The following is a 13,082-nucleotide window of genomic DNA, read 5'->3' on the forward strand; positions in this document are numbered from 1 at the left end:
AGGGATTTTTAATTTTTTTAATTATTTATTACGAATTTTAAGAATTTTATAAGGCCTTTTATGGATTTTTAGGGTCTTTTTAAGGATGTTTACGATCATTCTAAGCATTTTTAAGTTCTTTTCATGGATTTTAAAGGATTTTTAAGGTGTTTTCAAGGATTTTCAATGGATTTTGTGGACTTCTAAAGTTTTGTAAGTTATTTATAAAAGATTTGTAAAGTCTTTTAAAGCATTTTAAAGATTTTTCTCGTAGATTTTTAAGTATTTTTAAGGTCTTTTTAAAGATATTTCAAGATTTTTAGAATTTTTTCAAGAAATTTGAATGATTTTTAATGTTTTAAGGTATTTTTAATTTTTTTCAAATTATTTATTACGATTTTTTTGGAATTTTTGAGATTTTTTAAAGGGTATTTAAGGTCTTTTTAAGGATATTTAAGGTCATTCTAAACATTTTAAAAGTTTTTTTTCATTAATTTCAATGGATTTTTAAGATATTTTTTTTATTTTTTAGGTTTTGTAAGTTATTTTTGAAAGATTTTTAAAGTCTTTTGAAGTATTTTTAAGGTTCTTCTTAATGAAATTTAAGCATTTTTAAGGTTTTTTTAAGGATACTTCAGGTTTTTTAGAGATTTTTGAAGGAATTTTAAGGATTTTTTTATGTTTTAAAGGGATTTTAATTTTTTTAATTATTTATTACGAATTTTAAGAATTTTTTAAGGCTTTTTCATGGATTTTTAAGGTCATTCTAAGCATTTTTTAATTTTTTTCGTAGATTTCAAAGGATTTTTGAGGTGTTTTCAAGGATTTTCAAGGGATTTTATGAATTTTTAAAGTTTTTCAAGTTATTTGTAAAAGAGTTTTAAAGTCTTTTTAAGGATTTTTAAGGTGTTTTTAATAGAGTTTTAAGCATTTTTAAGGCCCCTTTAGGGACATTTATGGCACGTTTGGTTCGCGGAATAAATAAGAATAGAATATAATAGCTATTACGTGGGAATAAAATAAAATAAGTATTACATAGTTTGATATGATGAATGTAATAGAGTATCAATAATTATTATAACTTATTACAGTATTTGGTTAGTAACAATAGCTTTGGAATAAAAAATAAAAAAATAAAAATATCTTTTATTATATATAATTATTTTTTATTTTATTTTTTAAATATTAATAATTTATAATTAATTAAAATATTAATAATTAATAATTTAAATATCAATATTTTAGTATAATTTAATTATTAATAATTTAATTAATAATATTTTATTTATAATTTAATATTATTATGATTAAAATATTAATAATTTTTATTTTTTTATACTCATTAAAAATTTAATATATTATTAATTTAATAAATAAAACATTAATAGTTTTAAAATATTAATATTTTAATCATATTAGTATTAATAATGTTTAAATTATATATAAAATATTAATATTTTAAATTTTATAAATAATTTATTCTTTTTTATTCTATTTTTTCTATTTTTCTTTTTTTTCTTTTTCATGGGTCGGTTGCCAGAAAGGCGACTGGTGTAACAAAACGTCGATCTGGCTCACCATGTGGCCGAATCTGGCCACTAAGGAGCTAGATCGTTGCTTCCCCGAGACTGGATCTAGCCGTGGAATGTCAAATCCAACCGTGAGATCTAGTAGGGAAGCACCAGATCCGGTACTTCACGCGGCCATATCTGGCCATTGCGTGCCAGATCTGGTTGGATCTCGGTTGAATGTTGTCGGAAAGGACTAGATCGACGTTTTCCGACTATATTAGGTCGTTGTCGCCGCTGTCGCCTCCATTGCCACCGTCGTCGCCGGTGTTGAGTGCCAGTTAGAGAGAGAATGAGAGAGGAAATAACGTGAGAAGAGAGAGAAAGAAAAGGGAAAATGAGAAGAAAAAAAGTATTTATAGGTCTAAGGTTGTAATATTTTTAAGTTATATGGGGTATTTTAGTCATTATATATTTGAAAGCTATTCCATGTCTCATGGAATATATATTACCGGGGGAAGAGAAGGGACTAGCTAAGGCTATGTTTTAATCGATTTTACAGAATCTTTATTCCTACAGAATATTTATTCCATGTCTCAATCTTAAACCAAACAAAGGCATAAAAAAGGGTTGGGAATAAAGGGGGAATAACATAGCTATTCCCTATACCAAACGTGTAGTTATGGTTTTTTAGAGATTTTTCAAAGAATTATGTCACGACCAGGCACTCCCTTCGAGCCCATGACAACCGTCGCGAAGTCTCGGTAGACATTCATTATCCGAAATGTCAACCGAAATCTCGCAAGGCTCTTGCATCAGTTTTCCACTTCCCCTGTGAGCAATAGTTACTAAATATCGAGTTTTAAGAGAATATAAACTATTTTAGATAAAAAACAATCAAAATAAATTTTTCGTCACATAGAGGTATTTTGGTCATTTTTACTCAAAAATTTTGAAACTTGATAAAAATACAACATATGGTAGAAAGATATTCATTTCCGATCAAAAATAAATTTTTGTAATCTAAATCATCCATTTGGAGTGAAAATTTGGCTAATTAGACTAAATAAAAATATTTGATAATATATTTCATTTTCTTATAAAACAATTTTTATAGAACTATACATAAATAATTTTTGTAGCGTAAAAACAAAATAAATTCATACACATAGTGATACAGTAAACTAGGTATTCAAAATTATCCTATAGTGACATATGGATCCCGAGATAACCAAAAGTGTGCAAGAATGTAGACCTACAATTTCCAAGGAAGTAAGTCCCAAAGAGATCCTTGATGAAATCGACTGCCTACAGACTATCTTGAACCTGAAATGGTTAAAAAGAAAGGGTGAGTTTTCATAAACTCAGTGAGTAAACAAAGTTCGTCATTAACATCTAAAGCTGAGTAAATGGAGATAGTTAACTTTTCATCATACCATAATCCACAACATTTTGTACTTGTTTCAAATCATATAAAACAACACATTTCATTATAATACACATCACGACTTATGATTTTCTTAAAAACTTAGCTCGTGCCAAAAATCATACTCGATGATACCTTGGCCGAGGCATTTAACCGAGTCCGCCAAGGTTATTAAGTTAACAACTACTCATAAAAACATAGTTTAGCCATCCCTTGGCATTGGCAGAGTTCATCCTCAAGTGGTGGTTCGGCGTGAAGTGAACTCTATCGTACCTTAGGAGATATCCTTCGCGCCTCTCATACTAAGGTAAATATAACGGGGTTTATTGTGCCCCTCTAATAGGCTAGTCCACGGAAACCCGCCTACTGTAGTGGCTAATTAAATAACCCACCAATCAATAAAATTTTGACAGCATAACGTGGCTAATATAATACTACCTAGCTTGTCAAAGGAAAACAAACAATTTATATATTTCACAACCCAAAAACCCAGCCACATATGTCATCACGTATCAGTTCATAAATCATCAATTCCAAACGTAGGTACGTAAACTTAAATATATAGGCAACATCAAAGGTTGGTCTCCACATACTCACATTTTCAAAAATATTATTGAATTGTAAAATAAGTCATAAACCTTATTCCTTAAATCGATTATTAGTCATAAAACATAAAATTCATTTAGGTTCAATATTCTTAAAATCATAAAAACGATTGTAAAAAATACTTTAGATAGATAAGATGAACAGTGGTTACTCACTTTGACAGGAATTTACAACACTCCTAGTCTTGATCCTCGGGTGCAATACCTTTGCCTTTATCCGAGGGCTCACCACCTATACATAATGTGCAACATGAAATTTAATATACTTATGCTAAATTGTCACAAAACTATTCTATATTCTATATGAATGCATGCAATAAAATGGGAGGTGTTCGACCTATCGCACACTATACACTATTAATCGGTCTAAACGTCCAATTCGATTCCAATTAATTTATTACACTTCTAGTACTCCCCAAAATTCCACACACTTCACTAAAAATCTATTCTAAGTGCAATTACCAAAATATCCCTCATTATGGTGCAAATTTGTCAAGCCCAGCCCTAAATTATCTACCATGTTACACATGAGACTGATAGAGTGATTGTATATTTGAACAACCCCAGAATAATATTTAAAAGTCAGTATTGTGCTTAGAAGTACAAGTAAGTCGATTTATACCTCGAACTAATTAAAATAGAGATTTTAAGGTGAAATTAAGAGTTTCACAGTTCAGGAATGACTCAAAATGGTAATTCGGAGTTTGAGGATCAGTTTCGAGTCAAACCGAAATTTTCACTATCCAGGGGCAAAATGGTCATTTGCCACCTAGAGATAAAATGAGAATTTTAGAAAATATTTTTTTTGCCCCATTTGACTTATTAGAGTATGATTTGAGTATTGGAGTATGATTTGAGGTTTAGAAGTGAAAAATTTTAATTTTCGATATAATTTGGAGTATAGGGGCGAAATGGTAATTTTGCCACCCAGGGGGCAAATCGGTAAATTTTTACCCCCAACACTTGTCAAGACCAATGGATTTTATTCATTATGGAAATGGATAAACATGAGAAATGTGTGGTGGAGAATTAAAGAATTAAAAGTCAAATATTTAAAATTTGAACCAATAAGGAAATGCCATGTGTCATGCTTTTAGTATTTTATTATTTCTTTATAAAAGGTAAAAAATCAGCCCATTTCTCCCATAGTGATCAGCCAAATCAGAAGAGAAGAGAAACCAAGGAAGAACAAACCCTAGGTGGAAAAAATCAAAGAGAAAGTGTTGGAATTCAAGGATTTGATCAAGTAAAGGTAAAATTTCTTTGATTTTGCTAGTGATTTACCTTACCCATGCATTTTTCCTTAATTTTCATGGTTAAATTACATGTTTTGATGATGAATTCATGGCTGGTCAAAATGGATAAGGAGAGAGAAAGATGTTGGATTGAATTGATTTTAAGATATGTTAGTGTTTTTAGTTAGTTTAGCATATTTAGAAGCAAAACAATAAGAAAAGAATCCATTTTTCCCATGAATCTTCATTGGCTGAATCTTCCTTGATGTGTGTGGGTGATGGATTGTTATTATTTCAAGAGAAATGGCTTAAAAAATGATGAATAATTGTGAGAAAATTAAGTAAGAAAAATCACGGTGTTAGTGCATTGTAATGGCCAAATTTTTCCATGAAGAAATGGGAAGGTTTTGATGCTGAAATTGGTGTTATTTAAATAATGTTTGGTGAATTGAGGTATTAGAAATGAAATGAAGCAATTTGGAGCCAAATCGGACACAATTGTCATTTAATCGGGTAATAGGCTGAATTAGGTCAGCACCGCATTTAAGCGGTAGTCGGATAAGTTGCATATCATATCATGCATATACACCGAGCCTGAATTGATTTTATAATGGTCAAGCATTAATGTGGTGAATTATGTATTGTATATTGTGGATAAGTGGTGAGTAAATTACACTAATAAAAGTACAGAGATTGTGCTTGAAGATTTGGATTAGGAGTACATCGACTCCTAGAATTGTGAGTAAACTTATTATCGTCTTAATTATCTAGAGTAGTTTTATACAATTGTGTGATTTTATGAAAAATGGGTTTAAATGGTAAATTGCTATATTTTAGGAGAAATTATGATTTTATAAAATGATTTTATAAATTTTTTGAAAAATTGAATACTGGTTTTGAAAATAGAGTAATTAGAGACTGCCTACTTGTGTTGTAAATTTATGGTTTTAAATTGAATGGCTTATGACAATATATGAGCATGAATGACTAAACTGATTTTTGGTGTTAGAATTATTTGTACTGTGTATTCAGCCTTGAAAGGCTAGGTTGCAATAAATTGTCATGTCATACAGAAAAAGATTTTATAAACAGGTGGTAAATAAAATAATTCATAGTCACTGCAGTGGTGGGGGTTTCCGTGGACTGCCTATGAGAGGAGCATGGTAACCCAATTATATATTTACCTCCGGGGGGAGATGTTGGATGAAGTATCTCATGAGGTAAAGATTTGAGTGCACTTCATGTGAACCACCGCGTGAGAGTGAGACTCAGCTAGTGTCAAGGCATGGCTAAAATTTCGGATGTAAAGACATTTAATAGCCTTGGCGGACTCGGTTGGGATAACCATCGATCAAGGTATCCTTGATAATTGAGTATGAGAATGATTTTTGGCACGAGCCAAGCTTTTCAAGAAATCATAAGCCTAGTTGTTTATTTGGTTGAAATGGGTTAAAAGGTAATGAAATTACAATATGATGACTTATTTTAATTCGTCTCCATTTACTCGCCTTTAGATAGTTTAGATGGTGTCTGTTTGCTCATTGAGATTTTATAATCTCACCACCCTCATTTCCTCACATTTTAGGCTCGGGGAATTCCATAGTTAGCTGACTTTGACAAGGACCTTCATTTGAACTTGAATCGGTAAAAGTTGTAGGTTTTCAGCTTTCGATACATTTTGGTTAGATGTGGGCCCACGTGTCACTGTAAAAGTAATTTTATGCTTTGGTTATTTGCTTTATAGTATATATAAATATAATTAACTTTTACGCTATCAGAATTATTTACCGATAGCTTTATAAAAACTATTTTACAAGAAAATAGTTTATTTTATTGAATATTTTTATTATATTCAAATGGTCAAATTTTCACTTCAAATGAACGTTTTAGATACTTAATTTGTTTTTAAATCACTAAATATATATTTTCTGATTACCTACTACATTTTTAGCAAGTTTTGAGATTTTCGATAAAAAATGACGAAAATGCCCCTGTGAGCCAGAAAACAATATGTTATGTTCTGATTTGAAAATGACTTGTAATCCTTCGAATTATGATATTTGATAACTATTGCTCACCGGAGAAGTGCGAAAGCTGATACAAGAGCCTTGCGAGGTTTCGATCGGCATTCGGGGTGAAGAATGTCTGTCGAGGCTTTGAGGCGGTTGTCACGGACTCGATGGGAGTTCCGGGTCTTGACAAAATTGCTAACTAATGGGAGTAAAATTTTTCGGTACCCGTTTTCGATTTCGGTATTTCTAAGCACCAAATACAATCTAAAAGGCATGAAAAATAACCAAATTCATCATCAAACCTCACCCATAAAATTCGGCCAAGATAGGTTTTATAATGGGCATGTGGATTTCTTACTTAATTTTCATACTAAATGTTACTAAACACCTAAAAACACTAAGTTACCTTGAAATTCAACTAAATTCATCACCAACTTTCTCTCTCTAAATTTGGCCAGCATATTGCCCCTCATGAAAACTTGAATTTAATTCAAGGAAAATGGAAAAGAATGCATGGGCAAGATGAATTTCAAGCTTAAGATTAAAAATCTTATCTTTAGTCACCAATTTCTTGAAAATTCAACAAATTTTCCTTAGTTTTTCATCCCTAGGGTTTTTCTTTTCTTTTCTTCTCTTTTTTGCAGGTGTTGGTCGGCCCTCAATTTCTAAGTAGAAGAGTATGGGCTGGTTTTTAAATGGTAATATAATAATATTTAATTTTTAACACATGTCACCTTTTTATTGATCCACTTATTTTAACTTAAGTTTTAAGCCTTTTCTCACCACCACAAATGCTCTAATATTTATCCATAGCATAAAATAATAATAGGTAAAATTCTGGAGCTTAACAAATATCATGGTGGTGTAAAATCGTAAAATTCTAATTTTACCCTTTGGACCCGAAAAATGACATTTTTGCCCTTATACTAAAAATTGAAAATTTTCACTTCTCAATCTCAAATTATACTCCAATTGGTCAAACTTGATCAAAATTTTCATCTAACTTTCCAAATTTGCCCTCGGATAGCAAAATTACCATTTTGCCCCTATGGTATGAAAATTCCTAATTGACTCCAATTTAATCCTCAAACTCCAAATCACCATATTAAGTCATTCTAGGGTTTTAAAATTCTCAATTTCATCTTAAAATTCCTATTTGAACTAGTTCGAGGCTTTAAATTAACTTAGTTGCATAACTAGTTATGATACCAATTATTTAACTATTTCTAAGGCATTCTAACATGCAGATGTGTCATCAAGTATATGGATATTATGATGAGTATATAATGGAGTAGGGCTTGACAAATTAGAAGTATTTTTGACCTTTTAAAGGGATTTTTAATAGTTTTAATTATTTATTACGTTTTAAAGATTTTTTAAGACTATTTAATAGATTTTTAGGGTCATTTTTGGCATTTTAAAGTTTTTTTTCATTGATTTCAATAGATTTTTAAGGTGTTTTTAAGGATTTTCAAGAGATTTTATAGATTTTTAAGGCTTTTTAAGTCATTTGTAAAAGATTTTTAAAGTCTTTTAAAGGAATTTTAAGGTTTTTTTCATGAAATTTTAATTTCTTTTAATTATTTATTACAAATTTTAAAGATTTTTTAAGGCTTTTTCAAAGATTTCTATGTTGGCTCCATTAGTTTTTGATGATAATAAAACATTTTCACTCATTTATGTCTAATTATGCTACTTGAGTGTGCATGATGAAAAATGTATGCCAATAATAAGTTAATCACTAAGAAGCAAATATCAAATCTCATAAGAATGAGGAGCTAAAATTGAGCCACAAAACAAAAGCCTCTTAGTTAGATAAAGAAGGGAGTTAGTCAACTAAAACTCAAGAATGAAGATGGCTGGTTTAGAAACAAAGACGACTTAATCGACTAAGAAGAATTATTAGCCGACTAAGAGCTTATTGTCAGAAACTGGGTTCAGAAATAGAGACGACTTAATCGACTAAGAAACATAGTTAATTGACTAAGAGCATTTTGTCAGAAAATTTGAATTTAATGCTAAAAGTCAGAATAACGGCTAAAACTATCTCCAAACTGTTTTTCAATGGTCAGAAACTATCAATCAGCCATCAGAGTTAGTTCTTCAAGTATAAAAACGCTTTCCAACGGCTAAGAACAAGATTAGATGCTTCTAAGATCAAAAAGAGCTTAAACATAGCAAAAACTCTCTACATACTTTGTGCACTTCACCCAAATCCTCGTAATAGAGTTAAGCACTTCACCTTGTACTATTCAGATCAGGTTAGTGATCATAGGTATTTCTTTATTTCTCTTTTTCTTGAATATTTAGAGTGAGCGAGTCACTCTAAGGGGTTTATTCAAGCTTGGGTTAGCTTGATTAAGTGTATAAGTTCTAACTCAGCTTAGAAAAAGTTAGTTTTGGGTTTTGGTTGATCTCGAGAAAAACCATTGTTAAAGGTTGTAGTTGAGCCTGCGAAAAGTCATTGTAAAAGCATGGTGGGAGCTTGAGAATTTCACCGTTTTATAGTGATTTGATTTAAAAAATTCTTAATTGAACAATCAAGGTAGTGGATGTAGGTCTTTGACCGAACCACTATAAATTTTTGAGTATTGTTTGCCTTGTCTTATCTTTCATTTCCATTCTTCCTTAAATTATTTCTTAATCTTGCATCAAATTTCACATCATTGAACTTCAATTTGCCCCCCAATTAGAAAACAAGTTTAGTGAGAGTCAAAAAATGTTATTCACCCGCTCTAGCACATTTATTTGGGACTAACATTTTAGGTTCTTTTTAAGGATGTTTAAGGTCATTTTAGGCATTTTTACGCGTTTTTCATAGATTTTAAAGGATTTTTAAGGTGTTTTCAAGGGTTTTAAGGAGATTTTATGAATTTTTAAGGTTTTTTAAGTCATTTTTGAAAGATTTTTAAAGTCTTTTAATGGACTTTTAGGTGTTTTTAATGAATTTTTAAACATTTTTCAGGCCATTTTAAGGATATTTAAGGTTTTTAAGAGATTTTTCAAGGATTTTGAAAGATTTTTTTATGTTTTTAAGGAATATTTATTTTTTAATTATTTGTTACGAAATTTAAAGATTTTTCTGACTTTTTCAAGGAATTTTGGGGTCGTTTTAAGGATGTTTAAGGTCATTCCAAGCATTTTTAAGTCTTTTTCATGGATTTCAAAAGATTTTTAATGTGTTTTCAAAGATTTTCAAGGGATTTTATGGATTTTTAAGGTTTTGTAAGCTTTTTATAAAAGATTTGTAATATCTTTTAAATCATTTTAAAGATTTTTTTTCATCAATTTTTAAACATTTTTAAGGTCTTTTTAAATATATTTAAAGATTTTCAGAAATTTTTCAAAAATTTAAATGATTTTTAATGTTTCTAAGGTATTTTTTAATTATTTATTACGTTTTTTTAAGATTTTTTAAAGGATTTTTAAGGGTTTTTTTAAAGATGTTTAAGGTCATTTCAAGCATTTTAAAGTTTTTTTCATGGATTTCAAAGGAGTTTTAAAGTGGTTTCAAGGATTTTAAAGAGATTTTATGGATTTTCAAGGTTTTGTAAGTAATTTTAAAAAGATTTTTAAAGTCTTTTTAATGAATTTTAAGTTTTTTTTCATGGATTTTTAAACATTTTTAAGGTCCTTTTAAGGATATTTAAGGTTTTTTAGACATTTTTAAAGGAATTTGAAGGATTTTTTATGTTTTTAAGGGCATTTTAATTTTTTAATTATTTATTACAAATTTTAAAGATTTTTTAAAGAATTTTCAAGGATTTTTAGGGTCTTTTTAAGGATGTTTAAGGTCATTCTAAATATTTTTAAGGTTTTTTTCATGAATTTTAAAGGATTTTTAAGGTTGTTTCAATGATTTTTTAGGGATTTTATGGATTTTTAAAGTTTTTAAAGTCATTTTTAAAAGATTTTTAAAGTCTTTTTAAAGAATTTTAAAGTTTTTTTCATGGATTTTTAAACATTTTTAATGTCCTTTTAAGGATATTTAAGATTTTTAGAGATTTTTAAAAGAATTTGTAAGATTTTTTATGTTTTTAAGAGATTTTTAATTTTTAATTATTTATTACGAATTTTAAAGATTTTTAAAGCCTTTTCGGAGATTTTTAATTTTTAATTATTTATTACGAATTTTAAAGATTTTTAAAGCCTTTTCGGAGATTTTTAATGTCTTTTTAAGCATGTTTAATGTCATTCTAAGCGTTTTAAAGTTTTTTCCATGGAATTTAAAGGATTTTAAGGTGTTTTCAAGGATTTTATAGATTTTTAAAGTTTTACAAGTTATTTTTAAAAGATCTGTAAAGTCTTTTGAATCATTTTAAAGATTTTTTTCATGGATTTTTAAGCATTTTTAAAGTCTTTTTAAAAATATTTTAAGATTTTTAGAAAATTTTCAAGAAATTTGAAGGTTTTTCATGTTTTGAAGGGATTTTTAATTTCTTAATTATTTATTACGAATTTTAAAAAAAAATTAAGGCATTTTCAAGGACTTTTGGGATCCTTTTAAAGATGTTTAAGGTCATTCTAAGTATTCTTAAGGTTTTTTTCACGGATTTCAAAGAATTTTTAAGGTGTTTTCAAAGATTTTCAAGGGATTTTATAGATTTTTAAGGTTTTTAAAGTCATTTTCAATAGATTTTTAAAGTCTTTTTTTGGATTTTGAAGGTTTTTTGCATGTATTTTTAAGTATTTTTAAAGTTCTTTAAAGGATATTAAAAATACTTAAAAATATATTTATTAATAAGCCAAATATTTAACTATAATTTATACATACCTATTCTTTTGGAATTATTCAATTCTTTCCAATTTATCTTTTATTCAAATTTATTCAAATTTTCTTATAAAATGATTTTATTTAAGTTCAAATACCATAATCAAATTCTGCTAAATTTAAATTTAAATTATTAATTTGGATCTACAAAAAATTTGTAAATACAAACTAAAATTGTATAAATATTTGCAATTATATTTAACTCTATCAACTATAAATGCAATATTTAATCTAAGAAATTTCAATCTAAAAAATATAATCTGCAATATTAAACAAAATAAAAACATAAAAAATAAATAAAAAATTGAAGAAATGGAGTAACTCAGATTCTATGGTTGTAATAATAGGTTTGTCATGTCCAAATTAAGTAAGTCAGAATGAAGAATTATTTTTATAATCATCATTAACTCCATATCTCCTTTCTTCATTTTTTTAAAAGAAAAAACTAAATTAACATATTTTATTAATTTGAGTTCAGCTCAAGTTAAAAACTAAATCAAATAAATTTCAAAATTTTATCCTATTATAAGTAAAAAAATTATTTAGTCTTTTTATATTATTTTATTCCAACATAATGCAAGTTATTTATCTAAATTTGAGTTTAGGTATGAAATTCATTTCAATTTTTTTTTATAGAAGGAGAATTCAAACTTAATTTTTGCAAAGAAGATAAATTAATGTACATATTCTACAATCAAATAATTAAGTAAGAATATATATATATATAACACCATAAATCTTTTACAGTTAAATATTTGACTTATTAATAAGTATATCTATTATTTACTTAAAGATTTATATTTTTCAAATATTTTTTTTAATTTAGTCCCTCAACCTCTCAATTTTGTTTAATTTTGTCCCTGTACTATATATTTTTGTTTAATTTAGTCCCTATAACATGGAATAAAAAATTTTTTGAAATTTTTTTATTTTCCATGTAGCATTGACATGTTAGCATATCAATGCCACATCATCATATTAGTGCCAAACGGCACTGCCACATCATCAAGTTAATGTCATGCGGCATGCCACGCATCATGTAAGTGCCATGTTAGTACTGATGTCAGCACTGACGTTGTCCCTTTTAATAATAAAATTGGATGCCGTTAGTGGGAAAGACTAAATTGAAGCAATTATCAAAATCAAGAGACTAAATTACTTCGATTTAAGTATGTGGACTAAATTGAACAAAATGCATGAATATAAAAACTTGATGGGTATTTTGACCAAAATTCTTTATACGGTCCTACTATTTTTAGTCAATTAGATGTCCAATTAAGCATACTTAATTTTTTCGATTCAATTCTGTGTTTATATTCTTTTATTAAGCTTTCAAAACATTATCCCATTTTCTTTGCATTCAAGTAATTTGTCAATACTTAAGGTTGACTTCTATGAAATTTAATTATTACACTTTTTCAATTCGAGCACATAAGAATAATTTGAAAAATCATCATTTTCTAACCTATTTGAAACCTTATTAATTAAGCTAATTCTCCTTTTTCTTGATTTCATATTTTTCATTTTTTCCCGTAAGAATAAAACT

General features: G+C 28.0%; 1 non-coding gene across 1 annotated transcript; it reads right to left on the reverse strand.

Annotated features, from left to right (window-relative positions):
* Nucleotides 1-11,853: 11,853 nt before the first annotated feature.
* LOC148760604 (small nucleolar RNA snoR8a) lies at nucleotides 11,854-11,946 on the reverse strand. The gene has a single exon (XR_016028713.1). It is a non-coding gene; the product is annotated as a small nucleolar RNA snoR8a (small nucleolar RNA).
* Between the last annotated feature and the right edge of the window lie 1,136 nt (nucleotides 11,947-13,082).

The sequence above is a fragment of the Theobroma cacao genome, chromosome 9, assembly GCF_053813885.1.
Source record: "Theobroma cacao isolate CCN51 chromosome 9, ASM5381388v1, whole genome shotgun sequence".
NCBI lineage: Eukaryota > Viridiplantae > Streptophyta > Magnoliopsida > Malvales > Malvaceae > Theobroma > Theobroma cacao.